Consider the following 18,782-nt stretch of genomic DNA (forward strand, 5'->3'; position numbering starts at 1 on the left):
TATTATACCTGGTAGTAGATAGATGAATTGACAGATTGGTTGATGGGAAAGGGACACACACACACACACACACACACACACACACACAGAAGTACACAACAATTGCAGAGTGTGTTTAACAACAACAAGAGTGCCCTCAGACATTATATACTAAAATCACAATGGAGGAAATAGGTCTACGTTTTGTGAAAATCAATAAGGAAGAAGACCAAAACGCTAAGGTCACAATATTGAGAACACACTGTAGTTATCACCACCCTATATTTAGGCTTTTGGGTTTGTATTGTACTGTATTGTATTGTATTACTCTTTTTTGTCACAACAGATTTCTCTGTGTGAAATTCGAGCTGCTCTCCCCAGGGAAAGCGCGTCGCTACATTGAGAGCGCCACCCTTTTGTTGACTCACTTGTGTAAACAAAGTGAGTCTGTTTTAACCCGGTGTTCGGTTGTCTGTGTGTGTGTGTGTGTGTGTGTGTGTGTGTGTGTGTCCGTGTGTCTGTGTGTCCATGGTAAACTTTAACATTGACATTTTCTCTGCAAATACTTTGTCAGTTGACACCAAATTTGGCATGAAAATAGGAAAAATTCAGTTCTTTCCAGTCATCTTGTTTAAAACAATATTGCACCTCTGGGATGGGCACCAAAAAAAAAAAAAAAATGAAGCCTAATTATATGCAAACTGCATTTACTGTTATATTTATATTTTTTGTATTCTCTAAACTTGGCACTTTGACCTCTTATTCTGACACAACAAAAGGAGTCATTATTATCAATTTTTGTTCAAACAGGAACTTCTTTTGCTAAGCATGGATTTTTTATTTATTTTGCAAACGTTTTGGTGCAGATAGTAAAAAAGGGAAATTACTCTGTAATTAATGCTAGGGGACTTAATTTATCACAAGTGAGTCTTGAAGGCCTTGCCTTACTTGTTGTTGTTGTATTTTTCCTGCCTGCAATTTTTTATGTTTTCCTATCGAAGTGGATTTTTCTGCAGAATTTTGCCAGGGAGAACCCTTCTGTTGATGTGGGTTCTTTTACGTGCACTAAGTGCATGCTGCACACGGCGGGACCTCGGTTTATCGTCTCATCCGAATGACTAGCGTCCAGACCACCACTCAAGGTCTAGTGGAGGGGGAGTAAATACTGGCAACTCTGCCGGGATTCAAACCAGTGCGCTCAGATTCTCTCGCTTCCTATGCGGACGCGTTACCTCTAGGCCATCACTCCACAGTTATTCTTACATGTTTATTATTCTCCATTGGCTCCCTGTCTCACACAGAATAAAGTATAAGATCACTCTATGTTATAAATGTATTCACAAATCTGCCCCTTCCTATCTTTGTGGCTGCCTTCACCTCTACACTCCATCTCGCTGTCTGCGATCGGCTTCGAATCCACTCTGTTTTCGCAAACCCAGATTCAAACACTCCATTGTTGGACGCCGTTCTTTCTCTGTCTGTGGACCTTTTATTTGGAATGAACTTCCTCTTTCGCTCAGTCAGGTGTCCGCACTCAGCTCTTTCAAGTCTGGCCTTAAAACCCACCTCTTCACAAGATAGCCTCCCTCCCCTTCAGTTTTAGAGTTATGTATGCGTGTGAATGACTGGTGTGAAAACGCTTAGATTTGTCTCTGCACAAGATTCAGCGCTATATAAATACCATTATTATTATTATGCGTATTTCATTGTTCTTGTTCTATTCTTTTCGTAATCCTCCACAGCCCACAAAGGAGATATTGGATCTTTAAGCAGGTGCTCGAGAGAGGACGTAGGTTGTTCTGTCGGAAACACCAAGGGTTTTCACTGTTGTTTTTTTGGTTTTTTTGTTGTTGTTTTTTTTTTTGCTCGTGGGTTGGTGAGTAGGTTATGTTCTAGTTTAAAAGCGACAGACACTCCGGAGCAATGTGATGACAGGCGATGGTTAACGAAGATTACCATTCCAGGACTGTGGGTGAGGGGATATTTCACGCCTGAACGACATCACCTTCATATCTATGAGTAATATGATAACGTCATATTTCTGTGGTGTGTGTGTGTGTGTGTGTGTGTAAATCCAAGTATGAATGTTCTTCTTTGCAGCTGGCTGTTCAAGGCCTGACTAAGCGCGTTGGGTTACGCTGCTGGTCAGACATCTGCTTGGCAGATGTGGTGTAGCGTGTATGGATTTGTCTGAACGCAGTGACGCCTCCTTGAGCTACTGAAACTGAAACTGTTCAAGATAACAGGCAGTGGTCTTCAGCCTGTTCAGACAGTCAGCACCACAAGGCCAGTACTTTTATTACATTTTATGAGCAAACACCGCACGGCGGATTTCACCATAATGATGTATGACACTTCAGGTGACAGGGCTTCAGTGACCACAGACTGCAGTGTGTGTGTGTGTGTGTGTGTGTGTGTGTGTGCGTGTGTGTGCATGTGCGTTTGTGTGTGTGTGTGTTTGTGTCAGTGTGTGTGTGTGTGTGTGTGTGTGTGTGTGTGTGTGTGAGTGTGTGTGTGTTTGTGTCAGTGTGTGTGTGTGTTTGTGTGTGTGTTTGTGTCAGTGTGTGTGTGGGGAGGTGTGTGTGTGGGGGGTGTGGGGGTGTGTGTGTGTGTGTGTGTGTGGGCACGGTGTGTGGGTGTGTGCGTGTGTGTGCGTGCATGTATGTGCGTGTGTGTGTGCGTGTATGTGTGTGTACGTGTACGCATGTGTGTGTGTGTGTGCGTGTACGCGCGTGTGTGTGTGTGTGTGTGTGTGCGTGCATGCGTGTAAGGGAGGTGGGGGTGAGGGAGTAAGTGTATTGCAGAAGAAGAACCTGGGAGAGAAGGGAAGATAATAATAATAATAATAATAATAATAATAATAATAATAATGGATACTTATATAGCACACTATCCAGAAATCTGCTCTAGGTGCTTTACAAAAGCGCTTTTGATAACATAAAACATTATATCTATGTTACATACACACACCAAAATGTGACTATACACACACACACACACACACACACACACACACACACACACACGCACGCACACACACACACACACTGCATACATACATTTTAACATACATGTGTATCTAACAGCTACCCTAACACATACGCACACATAGGCAGGCACAAACTTACATAAACACACGCACACACAATACACATTCATATACATGCATGTAATTATGTACACATACATATGTATACACACATAGTCAAGCACACCTAACGAAAAGGAAGTGGACCTGCCACAATTGAATTTATTGCTGAGGGAAAAGGTGAGTTTTGAGACGAGATTTAAAAGATGCGAGGGAATCAGAATGACGGAGGTTATCAGGGAGCTTGTTCCAGGTCTTTGGCGATTGAAAAGAAAACGACCTGTGTCCATAGGTCTTACTTCTGACGTGAGGTATCCTGAGAAGTCGAGTGTCAGAGGAAGAACGGAGCTGGCGAGACGGGGTATAGATATGGATGAGTTCAGAAAGATACTTGGGGCCAGATCCGTTGACTGCAGAAAAGGTCAGAGTGGATAGCTTATAGTCTATTCGATCAGAAACAGGCAACCAGTGGAGAGACTGAAGGAGAGGAGAAACATGGTCAAATTTAGAAGCTCTGCAAATGAGTCTGGCAGCGTTATTCTGAATTCGTTGGAGTCTGTCTAACAGGTATTTGGGAAAGCCGGCCAAAAGAGAGTTGCAGTAATCCAATCTTGGGAGAACCAGAGAGCATACAAGTGTCTTGGTTGCATCGGTTGAGAGATAGTGGCGGATAGAGCTGATTCTACGCAGTTCCAAATAGGCAACTTTACAGATATTTGAAATGTGCTGTTGGAAGGAAAGAGACTGGTCCAGGATTACACCAAGACTTCGAACAGAGGGAGAAAGTGAAACAGGTGTGCTATTGATCAGAACAGAGTCAGGAAAGGAAGGATGTTGACGAAACTTCTTTGGACAGGTTATCATAAATTCAGTCTTATCATCATTTAATTGCAGCTTGTTGAGAGTCATCCAGTCCTTTAGGCCAGCTATGCACTCCTGTGTTTGAGTCACCAGTGCATCAAATTCAGCTATGGAAGCCGACTGATAAAGTTGTGTGTCATCAGCAAAGCTCTCATGCGACATCGCATGATGACTGATGACATCCGACACAGGAGCCGCATACAGCACGAAAAGAACAGGACCTAGGACGGACCCTTGTGGGACACCATATTTCAAGGCAGATACTCTAGAGTATGTACCATTTACACACACTTTCTGTGTACGATCTGACAGGTAAGACGTGATCCATGCTAGTGCAGTGTCATGAATACCAAAGGAAGTTTTAAGTCTGTTCAAGAGGATAGAGTGGTCGATAGTGTCAAAAGCTGCTGACAAATCTAAGAGAGCGAGAACAGATATCTTATCCTCATCAAATCCCGAAAGCAAATCATTCACTATCCTAAGAAGGGCTGTTTCGCAACTATGACCACGTCTATAAGCTGACTGGTGGGAATTAAGTAAACCATTCTGCTCCAGATGAGCTAAGAGCTGAGACAATATGATCTTTTCTAGCAGTTTTGATAAAAATGACAGATTAGAGACAGGTCGATAATTTTTCAAACAATTATGATCCAAAGATGGTTTCTTGATGAGTGGACGTACAACAGCAGATTTGAAGCTTTCAGGGAAACAACCAGACAGTAAGGAAGAATTGATGACATGAGTAATATGTGGCAGTAGAACATCAATACATTCAACCAACAAAGAAGACGGGACAGGGTCAAGCTCACAGGATTTCGGACAAGCGCTCAGACACACTTTCTTCACAAAATCTTCAGTAACCGGTTGGAAACAATGTAAAACAGGACCACTGTACACGCGTTCTTGAACGGGTGAAGAAGGAGACACAACAGAGTCAAGCTTCTCACGAATGCATGATATTTTGCCGGTGAAGAAGTCAGAAAACTTTTGAGGGAGTTCCTGCACCGAAAATGTTGTAGGGAGAGGAGTGTTTTTCATTTTACCTAGTAGATTGTTCGTAGCGTTGAAAAGCTGTTTGGCTGTGGTGCATGCAAGTATTTTAGAAGAGTAGAACTTTGACTTTGCCCTGTCAACAATGTTTGTTACATTATTCCTGGCTGTCTGAAAAATGTCCCTACTGATGGTCAAACTAGTGGCACGCCAGTGCCTCTCAGCTCTCCTTCTCTCCCGCTTGGCCTCCAACAGCTCTGGTCCCACGGTGTTGTACCAAGGCGACGGGGGACGATTGGAGATCAGGCGCCGAGTCGACGGGGCGTGCCTGTCGAGTGCAGCGCATAGGACAGTGGATAGCTGGTCAGCAGTCGGCTCAAAAGGGATATTAGTCAGCAGGTCAGCTTTAAATAAGTCTAAATCAATTGAGGTCAGTGTGCGCACCTCCCTATACACACGGGGCGTGGGAGGTTTGGTGAGGTTCAGATGACACGTCACACTGTGATGGTCGGAGGACAGGGTGTGATCGACGGTGGTAGACTTCAGGAGGCAGTCCTCATTTCTGTGCAACACCCAATCGACGATGTGACCACGATTGTGTGTAGGCTCGGTTACAGACTGGTTAAGATCGAACAAACTGACAATTTCAAGTACTTTAGAGGTATAAAACTGTGTGGGTGAATCAAAATGAAAATGAAAGTCACCAACAATAAGTAGGGAGCCTGGTAAACTATTAGCGTATTCTAAGAAGTTCGGAAACTGTTCTATGAACATCGTATCAGAAAGTTTATTTTTCTTGTTTGGTGGCGGACGGTAGAGGCAGAACACATTGAGGTGGGAATGTGGCAGCGACAGTGAAAGCTGGGCCAGTTCGAATGAGGCATGGTTGAAGGGAAAGGCAGATGTGTACGTTGTGTGTGGGAGCAGCCTGTCTGACACAACGAAGGCGATTCCTCCCCCGCAAGTTGTTGTAACACGAGGGAAGGAGGTGGTAGTGTAGCCAGGGGGAGCGAGATCTCGACACTTAGCTTCATCCCCAGTACTTCATCCCCAATAATAATAATAATAATAATAATAAAGATGAGCGACGCCAGTTTTGGGTAGCTTGGGTGTTAATAAGCGGTACTGAGTTGCACCCACACGCTTTTGACACAGTTTCGATTTCCAAGTCGAGCCTGAAGTGTCGGGGTATAAAGACGCGTGTTCGGAAACGAAGGAAAATAACTGGGTATAATTTCCTTTTGTGTGCCGCGCGGAACGTTTTCGAGGATCGGGTGGCCAATGTATGCACAGTGTTCGTGTGGACACATCGTAGCCTTTTTTTTTTTTCTGTTGTTGTTGTTTAGGTGAAGGAAATGATATAGGCCTATTGTGAAACCCATATAACTGTGTTAGGCCTACTATACACGATATCATGTGCCGTGTCAGACCGTCATGCTTATTATTGCCATGAGAATTAGAATTAATATGCTTTCTGTTTTCTTTCTTCTTCTTTTTTTTTAATTTATTTATTTATTTATTTATTTTTTTTTTTTTTTATCACAACAGATTTCTCTGTGTGAAATTCGGGCTGCTCTCCCCAGGGAGAGCGCGTCGCTATACTACTGAGAGCCACCCATTTGTGTGTGTGTGTATTTTTTCGTGCGTGCAGTTTTATTTGTTTTTCCTATCGGAGTGGATTTTTTTTACAGAATTTTGTCAGGAGACCGAATGACTAGCGTCCAGACCACCACTCAATGTCTCAAAAAAAAACAAAAAACAACTAAGTGACGACATATAGAGAGAGACTGTTACGGTTTGCCGCCGTTTGTTTACCGGCATTGCCATGGCTACAGGTACTGTATCTTTACTTTCTTTCTAAACAAGCTTTATGGATATTCTTAATGTTTTAAGCGCGTGTTTGCGGGGTTTGATTTTGGTAGCAGGACTGGGGAGAATTGGGTAACAGTATTGATAGAGCATGCGTTATCTACAGGTATACATATACTTTGCATTCGGCACGTGAGTGTTGCTGACACTGTTTATTCGGGGGTTTTCCATGTTCATCATGTTATTTTATTTCATTTGTTTTATTTTCAGTTTTGTTTGAAATTCTTCATATCCCAAGAAAGGGTAAAAAGAAATTAGAGATAGCATCATGAACCGTGTAATTTATGAAGATTTTGACGTTAAGCTACTTTTGACTGCTGCTGCTGCTGCTACATTTGCTGATGTAATGATTTAAGCTGATGCTGCTGCTCATCATGATTATCATAGCAGTAACGATAACATAGCATACTCAAGACACAGAAGTTCTCATTTACAAGTATTCTGCTTTGTCTCATGGATTATGCTTACTGTGGGTGTGTAGGTAATAATTAGGCCCAACACTCGGCTTTTATCACAGAATGACATAAGTTTACATTTGGGCCAACAGCAAAGTGAGAGCTGTATTATCAATGGTTTCTCCAGTCAATGGGAAACCATTTACATCTTAGTCTTTTGTGAAGGACTATGACTCTCAAACTAGGAGGCAAAATTGCACTGGCTCTTAATGCTGCAGCCTTGTGGGCTAGTTGGCCTTTGGGAACCATCCCAACGCCGACTGTCCTAAAACCCTCTTGGCCGAGAGAGTGGGGATGTACTTGGGCAAGACACTCTCCACAAAAATCAAATTCTAGCCCAGATAGTCGGAACAGCAGTTGCCTCCTCTGCTGTTTTGATGATCATAGTCGGACACGACTGACTATCATATAAAAGGTGATAATGGGCCAAATAACGATTAAGAAAATAAAGCCCCGAACAAAATTAATACAGCTTAAAATATGCTATCATTTACGCCGTACACTTGGTCTACACGAACACTTACATTTTCAGCTGATTGGTTTCTCAGAAAATCAGCACTGGTAGGAACACGATACACCCAACAGCCTTATCAGCAATACCTTTCCAGTGCAGGCATGCACGTAGGCCTTTTTTTTTTTTTAGATTAAATTTTTTTTTAACTTGATTTTATTTTATATCCTAACATGAACGGTTTACGATTGACAAAGATGGCCCTCCACACACACACACACCTCAACCGTGAAAGAAAAGGTCTTTGTATTCGTTTTGTGAGCAACAGAGAAGTGATTTGCCAATGGAGAGAATTCAATGCGTATCCACTTCCTTTGCTTACCCTCATCGAAGGATCGTGTTCTGAAAATGCATCAAGATACAAGTAATACATGACTGTGTGTGTGTGTGTGTGTGTGTGTGTGGAGGGCCATCTTTGTCAACCGTAAACCGTTCATGTTAGGATGTGTGTGTGTGTGTGTGTGTGTGTGTGTGTGTGTGTGTGTGTGTGTGTGTGTGTGTGTGTGTGTGTGTGTGTGTGTGTGTGTGTGAAAGTGCCAAGCGTGTGCGTGCGTGGGGGTGTGGTGTTTGTTTTCGTACTTGTGAAGTATGTGTTTCGTGTGTGCATGCACGCGTGGGAGTGCTCAAGAGAGAGAGAGAATTCCACAAATCTGTTTAACTCATACGTAACCACAACCTTTGCCCAACCCACACGATCTCACGCACTGCCATGACTGACATGCACAACCCGTCTTCACTTCCTTGGCCTTGTCACTGACGCTCCACGTTACAGAAACAACTCGACACGAACAGCATGGCTGTCGCTGTCAATCACACTAAGCCTTAAATTGTTACACAAGTTGACTTCATCAATATTTTGCACATTTTAAATATTAGTAGTAGTAGTAGTAGTATTTTTATGTATTCATCTTTTTTTTCTTTTTCTTTTTTTTTCTTTTTTTTTATTATTATTGCTTTTTATGTACTTTATTTATTCTATTTTATTTTATCTCTTCTTTTTTTTTCTCAAGGCCTGACTAAGCGCGTTGGGTTACGCTGCTGGTCAGGCATCTGCTTGGCAGATGTGGTGTATCTTATATGGATTTGACCGAACCCAGTGACGCCTCCTTGAGCTACTGATACCGATACTGATACTGTTACAGAAGTTTCTCGGGAATATCGACGATCCACGCGAAACCGGAGCAAACACTGCATTTTGTTGGCCCCTCGCAGGGCTTTACCTAATTCTTAACCCCCCACTCAATACTCAACGAGCAAGGACAGCGAGAAAGAAGGATAATTATAGTCTGCGTGAATAATGTGTCGGGACCGCCGTTCTCAATGCCGTGGTGTGACGGCACAATCAGACAGAAATCTATGCCGTTTTCTTATACGGCAAGCTATGTGCAAAAGTATAGTGGTATTGTGGCACACCCGGATTTTAAATATAGTCTATATAAACTATAATCTTTTTGGTTGTACCGTGTCAAACGACCATACACTGTGAGTATTAAAGAAAGGCGCATGGCGAAACTCTCTCTCTCTCTCTCTCGCTCTCTCTCTCTCTCTGACTGCCCCCCCCCCCCCCCCCCAACCCCCCCTCCTCCCATCTCCACTCCCACACCCTCACCTTTATTTGTTGTCTCCCTTCTATATCCAACTTCATAAAGTATATAAACAACTTTCCTTGGCGATATGGCGATAATTACTATCAAGACAAAGTTCGATTTGCGGAATAGATGATGTGAACTAGATCACAGCCATGGATAACATAGCTAGGTAGATAGTGCTTGACAGCCCTGGCGGGCGAGCCTTCTAGGACAAGGACAGTCTGACTTGACCCTTTCACCGCCAGTCAATTTAGAGTACAAAATTCACTTGCGGTATAAACACAGAAAAGACAGTGACTAAGAATAGCTGGGGATTCCCCCTGCGATGTACAGAAAATATGGCCTATCCTTCCACCAAACATTAAGAGCAGTAGGTTCATGGATAACAGACCAATGATCTGGTCACCTTTCAGTGACATGGGTCCTCTACCACGCCTGTGCATAAATGCGAGCTTGGCGGTGAAAGGGTTTTAAAAGCTACGACCCGCGGACTTCGCTGTCACCGTCCTAGCATTAGCATGCAGGGCCATGACAGGTGAACCCGGGTGTAAAGGTCGATGGGGCCAGTACTGCGCACACTGCACCGCTTGAGGCCAGACATGGGGGTTCAAACTGAACAAAAAATATTTTATATTTTGATATGTTCTGATGGTCACAATGCATCATGTGTGTTTGGAAAGAAAGAAGAAGAAGAAGAAGAAATCTCAATTTTGCAATCTGACTTGCCGTTGCTATCCTTCGCTGGCTATCGTGGGTCGTACACGACCCAGAAGGGTACAAAAACGCAAATATCTCAGCCATTTCTCAATATTTTTCTACGAAATTTCAGAAATGCTTCCTACACCTAAAAGGTCAACTTTTACCAAAACATTTTTTTTTTAATTCATTAATTAGTTAATGAGTAATCCAAGGTAGCGTTTTAACTACACACGGACGCTTGTGTGGATCGTGTATGACCCATGCTTTTTACAGAGGAAAAAACGTGGTCACCCCTCGAAAGCTCGTGTAGGTCATGCACGACCCATACCTTTTTAAGGGACCATGGTCTCGAACAGATGGTCACAGAACCTACCAGACTCGAAAATACACTCGACCTAGTCCTCACAAACACCTAGTCCCGAGAGTCGAAGTTGTAATGGGCGTATCAGATCACGAGATCGTGTACTACGAGTACAACGTAAATGTGCAGAAGACGAAGCAAAATCCGAGGAAGATTCACCTGTACAACAAAGCCAACTGGGACGGGATGAGGGAAGCCATTAAGGAACTAGATAGCAGGCTGGAAAAAGGAAGAGGGTAGCCTTTCAACCCAAGAACTCTGGACCAAGTTTATGGCAGCCTACTCTGAGGCAGTGGAAACATACGTTCTATCCAAACAGGCCCGCCCAAAGTTCAGCAAACCCTGGGTTACTCCAGAGCTTAAAAAAACTCATCAATAGGAGAACATGTGTGTACAAGATGATGAAAAAGAAGGGCACACAGGAGCTCAAAGATGAATGCCAAAAACTGCGAAGGACCATTCAGTGCAAACTCAGGCGAGAATACTGGACATACATAAATGACTCCATCACTGAAACTTCCCTGGGTGAACCTCCTTCGCTTAAAAGGTTCTGGACCTATATCAAGCATCAGAGGACAGCAAAAGTAGGTGTCTTCCCTCTTAAAGTGAATGGCAGACTGATATCAGAGCCAAAGGACCAAGCAGAAACTCTGAACAAGCAATTTCAATCTGTGTTCACCAAGGAAAAGCCTACACGAGGGAGGAGTTTCAGGAGAAATGCCAGATGAGACATGCAGACTATCCGGAGCTGACCAGTATCCAGATCTCCGAGGATGGTGTCCTAAAGCTCCTCAAAGGATTAAATCCATACAAAGCTTGTGGACCCGATGAGATAACGCCCAAGGTACTGAAGACTCTTGCGCCACAGATTGCTCCCATACTGACTCGCATATTCCAATCCTCCATCAACACCGGAGCTGTACCCGAAGACGAGATCAGCAAATGTCGCCCCAGTTTTCAAAAAAGGGGAGCACTACGATTCTGCAAACTACAGGCCAGTCTCTCTGACATGTGTGCCCTGCAAGATCATGGAGAACATTACTGTCAGTGCTCTAATGAACCACCTAGAGAGCAACAAGATACTTTCCCCACGTCAACATGGTTTCCGCAGAGGAAGATCTTGCAAGACGCAACTATTTCAGCTGATGGAAGAACCGACAGAGACAATGGAAAAATGCAGCCAAACAGATATTGTCATCATGGATTTCGCAAAGGCCTTTGACAAGGTAAACCACTCGCTCCTCCTCCACAAGTTACATCAGTATGGAGTCCGGGGCCATATCAACAGGTGGATTGGTGGATTCCTGCAAGATCGTAGACAGGCTGTTGTGGTTGATGGAACCAGATCAGACTTCGGAAGTGTCAAATTGGGAGTACCTCAGGGCTCCATTTTAGGACAGAGTCTTTTCCTGGCCTACATTAACGACTTGCCCGAAAATCTCTCCTCACAGACACGTCTCTTCGCGGATGACTCAGCTGTCTACCGGTAAATAACAACAAGCCAAGACCAAGCAGGATCTACAAAAGCTTTGAAAGTGGGAAAAGAGTTGGGGCATGGCTTTCCATCCTGGCAAATGTACCCCTCTTCCGCCTCATCAGCCCCAAACGAAAGAACAAACTTAGTGTCTCAAGCTACCATCTACACAGTCAGATCTTGGCAAATGTCACTTCGACCAAATACCAAGTTCAACACATAAAAAACATCATCAGTAAAACTAACAAGACCATAGGTTTCTTGATGCGCAAACTGAAAATCAGTGCTCGCAATATCAAAGAGACCGCTTACAAAGCACTGGTGCGCCCAGTCCTGGAATACGCGTGCACAGTTTGGGACCCGTACACAAAAATATGCTCTGCATATTCATCATTTTACAGCAACTCATTGGTAACACACACACACACACACACACACACACACACACACACACACACACACAAATAATAATAAGCAAATAAATAAATAAAATAAAATAAAAAAATAAATAAAAAAGACAACAATGATGATAATTTTAGCAAATAAATGTAAAACATGCAGACACACATTCACACATACACATATGCATAACAGATATGCACCAAACAGTCCAGTTTCACAGATATGAAAGCACAATCAAATACGTATCGCAGCTTCCACGGCGCACACACACTGAGGCACACTTACTTGTACAAGCACACACACATACGCCCATATCCCCCACCCCAAACCCATACATACAAATATATATATATATATATATATATATATATATGCACACCCGCACGTTCCAATGTTCCGTTGCTCCCACCCATTCCCCCTCCCCCCCTCTACCTTTCATGCTAGACTTACGGCCACTCCCTCTCTCTACCATTATTTCTTTGAGGCGATCGATGGTATGATGGCTTTGTACCTGTTCTTTTTGATATTCTTTGACTTTTCTGAGGATTTCCGACTTTCCTAGATGTAGGCCGCTCGTTGTTGTTGCGTTGCCAGCAAGTCTGTCAGCTCGCGGAACAACAACTTGACCGCCGAGGCTGCTGTGACTTCAAAGACTCTTGACCTATTCAGGTCAAGAGGTAGCAGCCTCCTGCAGTAAAGAATTTTTTTTTTCGTCAACTCCCCAAAAGTGTCAGAATAATCAGCCGGATGATTGTGGACACTCGACGGATGAAGGATGAAGGACTTGTGCGATGGTCAGTCTTCAGACTCTCTCTCAACACACACACACACACACCATATGAGAAGCGCCCAATTTGAGAACATCTCTATCTAACGATAAGTTGGTTTCAGATCGTTTTTGAGAAACAGGTAAATATTATTCGTTGTTGATAGAAGAACAAAACAGGGACTGAAGAAAAGTTGAGAGATCAGATGAGGAGCTGTGATAAGAACAAGATATCAAATTTTGCCAATCTTATGGAATGTGTTTCCTCGTCTGAAGAACTAGAAACGATATATTTGTCTGGATTTTTGACACCAGGTGCGTTTTCGTTTCTCAGAAATGGTTCCACGGAAATCCCAAACAGTTGGTTTGTACAACCATCTCGGTGTTCCATTCACAGCTCATTCTCGGTGGTTCTTTCAAACAGTTACTTTTTAGAGCATTGTGCGTCTGTATCCGAGAACTGTTTTGTTTTGTTTACACTGACTTGTCGATCGAAATACTGGACGAATAACGAAAGTAAGTCGATCAGTTCTGAGACAATGTACACATTGCCACATTGTGTGTGTGTGTGTGCGGGTGTGTGTGTTTGTTTGTTTGTTTGTTTGTTTATTGTTTTTTTAAATAAAAATGATTTCTTTTCTTCCAAATTTAAACTTCTTTTAACTCATCTATTGCATCCATTTTTTGTATCTTTAAATTCCATTTTAAACTAAGTGTAGCCATTTTATGAATGATTGTATATGGTACTATATTCAGATTTTCATTATTCTGTCTATTTATCTTTTTTTTCTTTTTTCTTTTTTTATTCATCTGATATTTCTTAATAAGTTAATTCATTCTTATGTAGTATGATGCATGCATGCGTTTGTAGTGCTTTGTGTGTCGAGACGAGCAAAGGGAAATAAAACTCCGGTTAATATGAACTTGGCAGAATAAACGTGGCTTACACAGAAGCACTCTGTCTGGACTCCATTTGTCCCTTTACATAATATTACATGGTGGCAGCGGTGGGATCGAACCCACGCCTCCGAAGAGACTGCTACACTCACACCTTATGCGATATAATATATGCGATAGTGGGTGGTGTAGTGTCATTGCCAGTGTGCCCAGACGTGTATACTTGTGTGTGAAAGGTCCAGGCTTGGGGAATAGGTGTGTTGGCTGGGTGTGTATTTGAGTGAGTGAATTTGTTTTTTTAACGTTGTTTTTTATTTTTTTTATTTTTAGTTATTTATTTTATGCATTTATGTGATACATATGGAAGTGTTTTCTATGAAGTTTTAACCTTCATAATGATGTGGCATGGCTGGCATGCTATTGTTGCCAGAGTGATTGATGTACATGTGCATGTGTGAGGAGGGGGTGTAGTTTGGTTTGTATACAAGTGTGTGGGTATATGAGTTTGTGTGTAGCAGGGAGTGAATGTTGGCTTTCCTTGTGTTTCAGTGACATGTGGTTTTCTTGCCTTGTCAAAACTGAATGTATTATTTGATATTGGGTTGTATATATGTTTTTATGGATGTTCATGATCTGAATGTGAATGTGCTTGGTATGTGTGATGTTTTGCATATATACTTGAGCCAAAAGACAAATCTATCTGAATTTACAGACAATACAGTTGTGTTTTTCATATATTCTCTGATCTCCAAATAGGCAAAGCAAATCTTATTTGAAACATACATTTGAAATGTGCTCATGAACACACACACACACACACACACACACACACACACACACAGATATTCTATTCTATTCTATTCACACACACACACACACACACACACACACAATCACACACACACACACACACACACACAATCACACACACACACACACACACACACACACACACACACACACACACACACACACACACACAGATTTTTATGGCCTGTAATCTGCATACTTCTTGTCAGTGACATGATATTTACCATGTTATGAGAATGAAAAGCCTGATACGAAACCTGCAGTACATCAGAGTTAGTCATAATTTCATGAACTAGCATTGTTCCTCGGTCACATCCTTGCACATCATAATGATAATTCCATGTGCTAGCATTGTTTCACTGTAGCAGCCTTCATTAGGAATTCATTGAATGAGGAAGGACTTAAGTCCATGCATCATAAGGATGGAAGACACAAAATGGATCAGCTAGAGATGAAATAAAGTATGAATTGTTTAATTAGGAAGCTGTGTCAAAGGCAGTCATAGACGACTTGTTCAGAAAATGTAGCAGAGGAAGGCACACACACATGCTGCTCCAACAACAATCTAGTGTGAAGTCTGTAACAGAGAATACTGTTCCAGGGTTGAATTGTTCAACACTGAGACACTATTCTTACTCCTCAGTGTGAATACCAACAGCCACAAATCTGATGTCTTGTGGAATGGACAAAAGACAATACTGTTCCAGGATTGAATTGTTCAACACTGAGACACTATTCTAACTCCTCAATGTGAATACCGACAGCCACAAATATGTTGTCTTATGCAATGGACAGAGGCCACTACTATTATATATATGATAGATACTAATTAGTGATTCAGTTTTCAGTAGCTCAAGGAGGCGTCACTGCGTTCGGACAAAACCATATACGCTACACCACATCTGCCAAGCAGATGCCTGACCAGCAGCGTAACCCAATGCGCTTAGTCAGGCCTTGAGAAAAAAAACAAAAAACAAAACAAAAACAAAAAAATTAAAATTAAAAAATAAATGGGGGAATAAATAATAGATAAGCTTACATAAATAAATAAATAAATAATAATTATAATATAGAAAAAGGTAGTAGTACTAATAATACTAATACTAATAAAAGGATAATAATAAAAAAATTGACATGATAAACAGAACTGTTTTTTTCTTTCCAGAAAACAGGATAGAGAGTCCTTGTTCACTGGGCTGGGCTGCCAGTGTGTCTCTGCTGACGTTGGAGGCGGTGCAGCCACTTTGTGTGATTTGTTTGTGAGTATGATTTACAATAGTTGATCGTAAACTGCAGCCTGCCACTGTTCGCAGTGTGATTTGTTTGTGAGTATGAGTTACAACGTTTGTATACTGCAGCCTATCAGAGTTTGCTGTGTGATTTGTTTGTGAGTAAGAGTTACAATAGTTGATTATAAACTGTAGCCCATCAGTGTGCTTTGTGTGACAGTCAGAAAGGTTGATCACATACTGTAAAGTTTCCTTTGTGCAATTTGTTTTTGAGTATGAGATACAATAGCATTTGAATACTGTTCCCTGTGAGAGGTCACTTTTCTTTTTCTTTTTTTTTTTTTGTGAGTATGAGGTACAGCAGTTGCTCATGCACCACAGCATGTCAGTTTTCATTAGTGGTCTGTTCTAGTTGATTTCACTATTGTTATTGTTGCTGTTCTTATTTGCGGGTATTTGTTGTGTTTGTTGTTTTTCTTTTCTCTGCCTGTTTCAGACTTTCTATCTTTCTTGTGGTGTATGTATTTGTGGCAGTTTCCCCCTCCTACCTCTGACTATATATCTTTTTATTTCTCTCTCTCTCTCTCTCTCTTCTCTCTCTTTCTCTCTCTGTTTTTCGTTTCAATGGCTGTTTCAGCCATTCACACATACTGTTTGTCTCGAGGACAATGAGTTTTCTAAATTATGTGGATTTGATTAGTATCAGTATCAGTATCAGTAGCTCAAGGAGGCGTCACTGCGTTCAGGTCAAATCCATATATGCTACACCACATCTGCCAAGCAGATGCCAGACCAGCAGCGTAACCCAACACGCTTAGTCAGGCCTTGAGAAAAAATAGATCAATAAAATAATAATAATAAATAATGTAGGCTTATACAGCGCAGTGTCAATTTATGTATATGTATATATACACCCCCATCTCAGATGGGGCTCACCGCACTTCACAATAAAAAATTAAAAAAATGAAATTTAAGACTAAGTGTCGTAAAATATGTACAAAGTCTACAAAGTTTAACATGACAATGGCTAAAATATGCATATGTAAGACTGACATGATAAAAGATATATATATATATATATATATATATATATATATATATATACACACACACATATACATACACACACATACATACACATATATACACACACATATATACATATACATAAATTGACACAGGCGCCATCACAGTCTCAAATCCCACAGGTGCAAATCACAGCAAAACAAAGCACGCCACATTCATCACTGTCAAAAATAAACACCAGGGAACCAGGTATCACCAATGCAAAAAGCACATCCAGCAACAAAAATCACAGCAAGCATATACAGATGGAAAAAATTCAGTGAGAAAAGTATAGTTTGAAAAGATATGTTTTGAGTGCTCTCTTGAATGCAGGTGTTGGGGTGTAACGGAGGTGTGAGGGCAGTGAATTCCATTGTTTAGGTGCAACAAAAGAAAAGGAATGTTCGCCATAAGTTTTAGTATGAATCTTTGGAATGGACAGTGTGCGCTTGTCGTTTGAGGAACGGAGTTGTCTGGATGGTGAATAGACAGAAAATAAAAATAAAAATAAAATAAAATAAAATAAAATAACAAAAATAAATAAATAAATAAAAGATATAAAAAAAATAGATAAATACATAAAAATACTACTACTAATAATAATAATATTATTAATAAGGCACAGAATCTTGAAGTCAACTCTAAGCACACAAAAAAAAAAGAAAAAAAGAGATAAACCCTTTGTTTTCTATAAAACCAACACAAAAAAGAGGGCATTCCATGGACCATATATCCCAGTCAATATTAAACTTATATAATTTGCAGGTAAACACCACCACCTCCTTCATTCCACAGAGTTTCATAGAAATCCAGGGATATCAGTCCTGGTTTACCTTCTCAGTATTTGACACTTTTGCAAAATGCATCTTTTTAATGATTTTTTTTTTTTTTAATTCTTATGTTTTCATGGTCCTGGTGAGACAAACTGAAGTAAAAGTGCCACTGTCTTTGGTGCAAGTAACATTTCCACCCTGGTTCCCTTTATGTGTAAATCCCTGTGTACTGAATGTTGCACTTGTTCCTTGAAGTGTGTAACAGGTGTGTAACGGTTAGGTGGAATATAAATATATTCTCTTTCAGTGTCCAGTCATTTATCTATTTAGTGTCTCTCCTGAAAGAGAGCTACCAGTACTCCCTCCCTTCCCCTGCCCCCTCTCTTCCACTGCCCACCCAGCTCAGCCCCCACCCCCCAAGCCCCCCCACCCCCCATGCCCCCACTGCCCACGTGCAGTCACCCTCTCTTCTTCTCTCTCTCTCTCTCCCTGGTGCATACTGTTCTGTTGTACAGTCTGTAATCTGAGAATTGTCAGCTGATGGTATGTTTTTTTCAGAAAATCTGCCAGCATGGCTGGCACAACATGCCACATCATACAGTTTGGGGAAAATTCTGGAACAGTTTTCAGTAGATATAAAGGCCATGTTCACTGGGCAGACCGTTCTCCAGCTTCTTTCACAGTGGTTTTGTTGATGTGGAGATGATGTTTTATCCCGATGTCCAGGGCTTAGGTCAGTTCAACCTGTATAGTTTCTGTTCTTTTTATCATGTAATATTTGATGCCAAATTCAGTTTCAAAGTGTCAATGTTTCATGCAGATCAATCCATATATGCTACACCATATCTGTTGTTAAAAAAATATATATATACATATAAAAAGGGGAGATGGATTTGCTTAAGGGCTGATTAAATCATGACCAGAGATTTGACAAGGTTTGAAATTTGTTTGGTGTTTTAATTTG

At 41.4% G+C, this 18,782-nt stretch overlaps 1 protein-coding gene across 8 annotated transcripts in view; it reads left to right on the forward strand.

Annotated features, from left to right (window-relative positions):
* The first annotated feature begins 6,139 nt into the window (after positions 1 to 6,139).
* Positions 6,140 to 18,782, forward strand: part of LOC143294722 (uncharacterized) — a 60,968-nt gene continuing 48,325 nt past the window's right edge. For 2 of the 8 annotated variants that reach the window (XM_076606152.1, XM_076606160.1), the window contains exons 1-2: positions 13,196 to 13,560; positions 15,917 to 16,010. The gene's annotated coding sequence lies outside the window, so the exon portion shown is untranslated. The other 6 variants (XM_076606154.1, XM_076606153.1, XM_076606156.1 and 3 more) reach the window with 6 other exon arrangements.

This window comes from Babylonia areolata, chromosome 20 (assembly GCF_041734735.1).
Source record: "Babylonia areolata isolate BAREFJ2019XMU chromosome 20, ASM4173473v1, whole genome shotgun sequence".
NCBI classification, from domain to species: domain Eukaryota; kingdom Metazoa; phylum Mollusca; class Gastropoda; order Neogastropoda; family Buccinidae; genus Babylonia; species Babylonia areolata.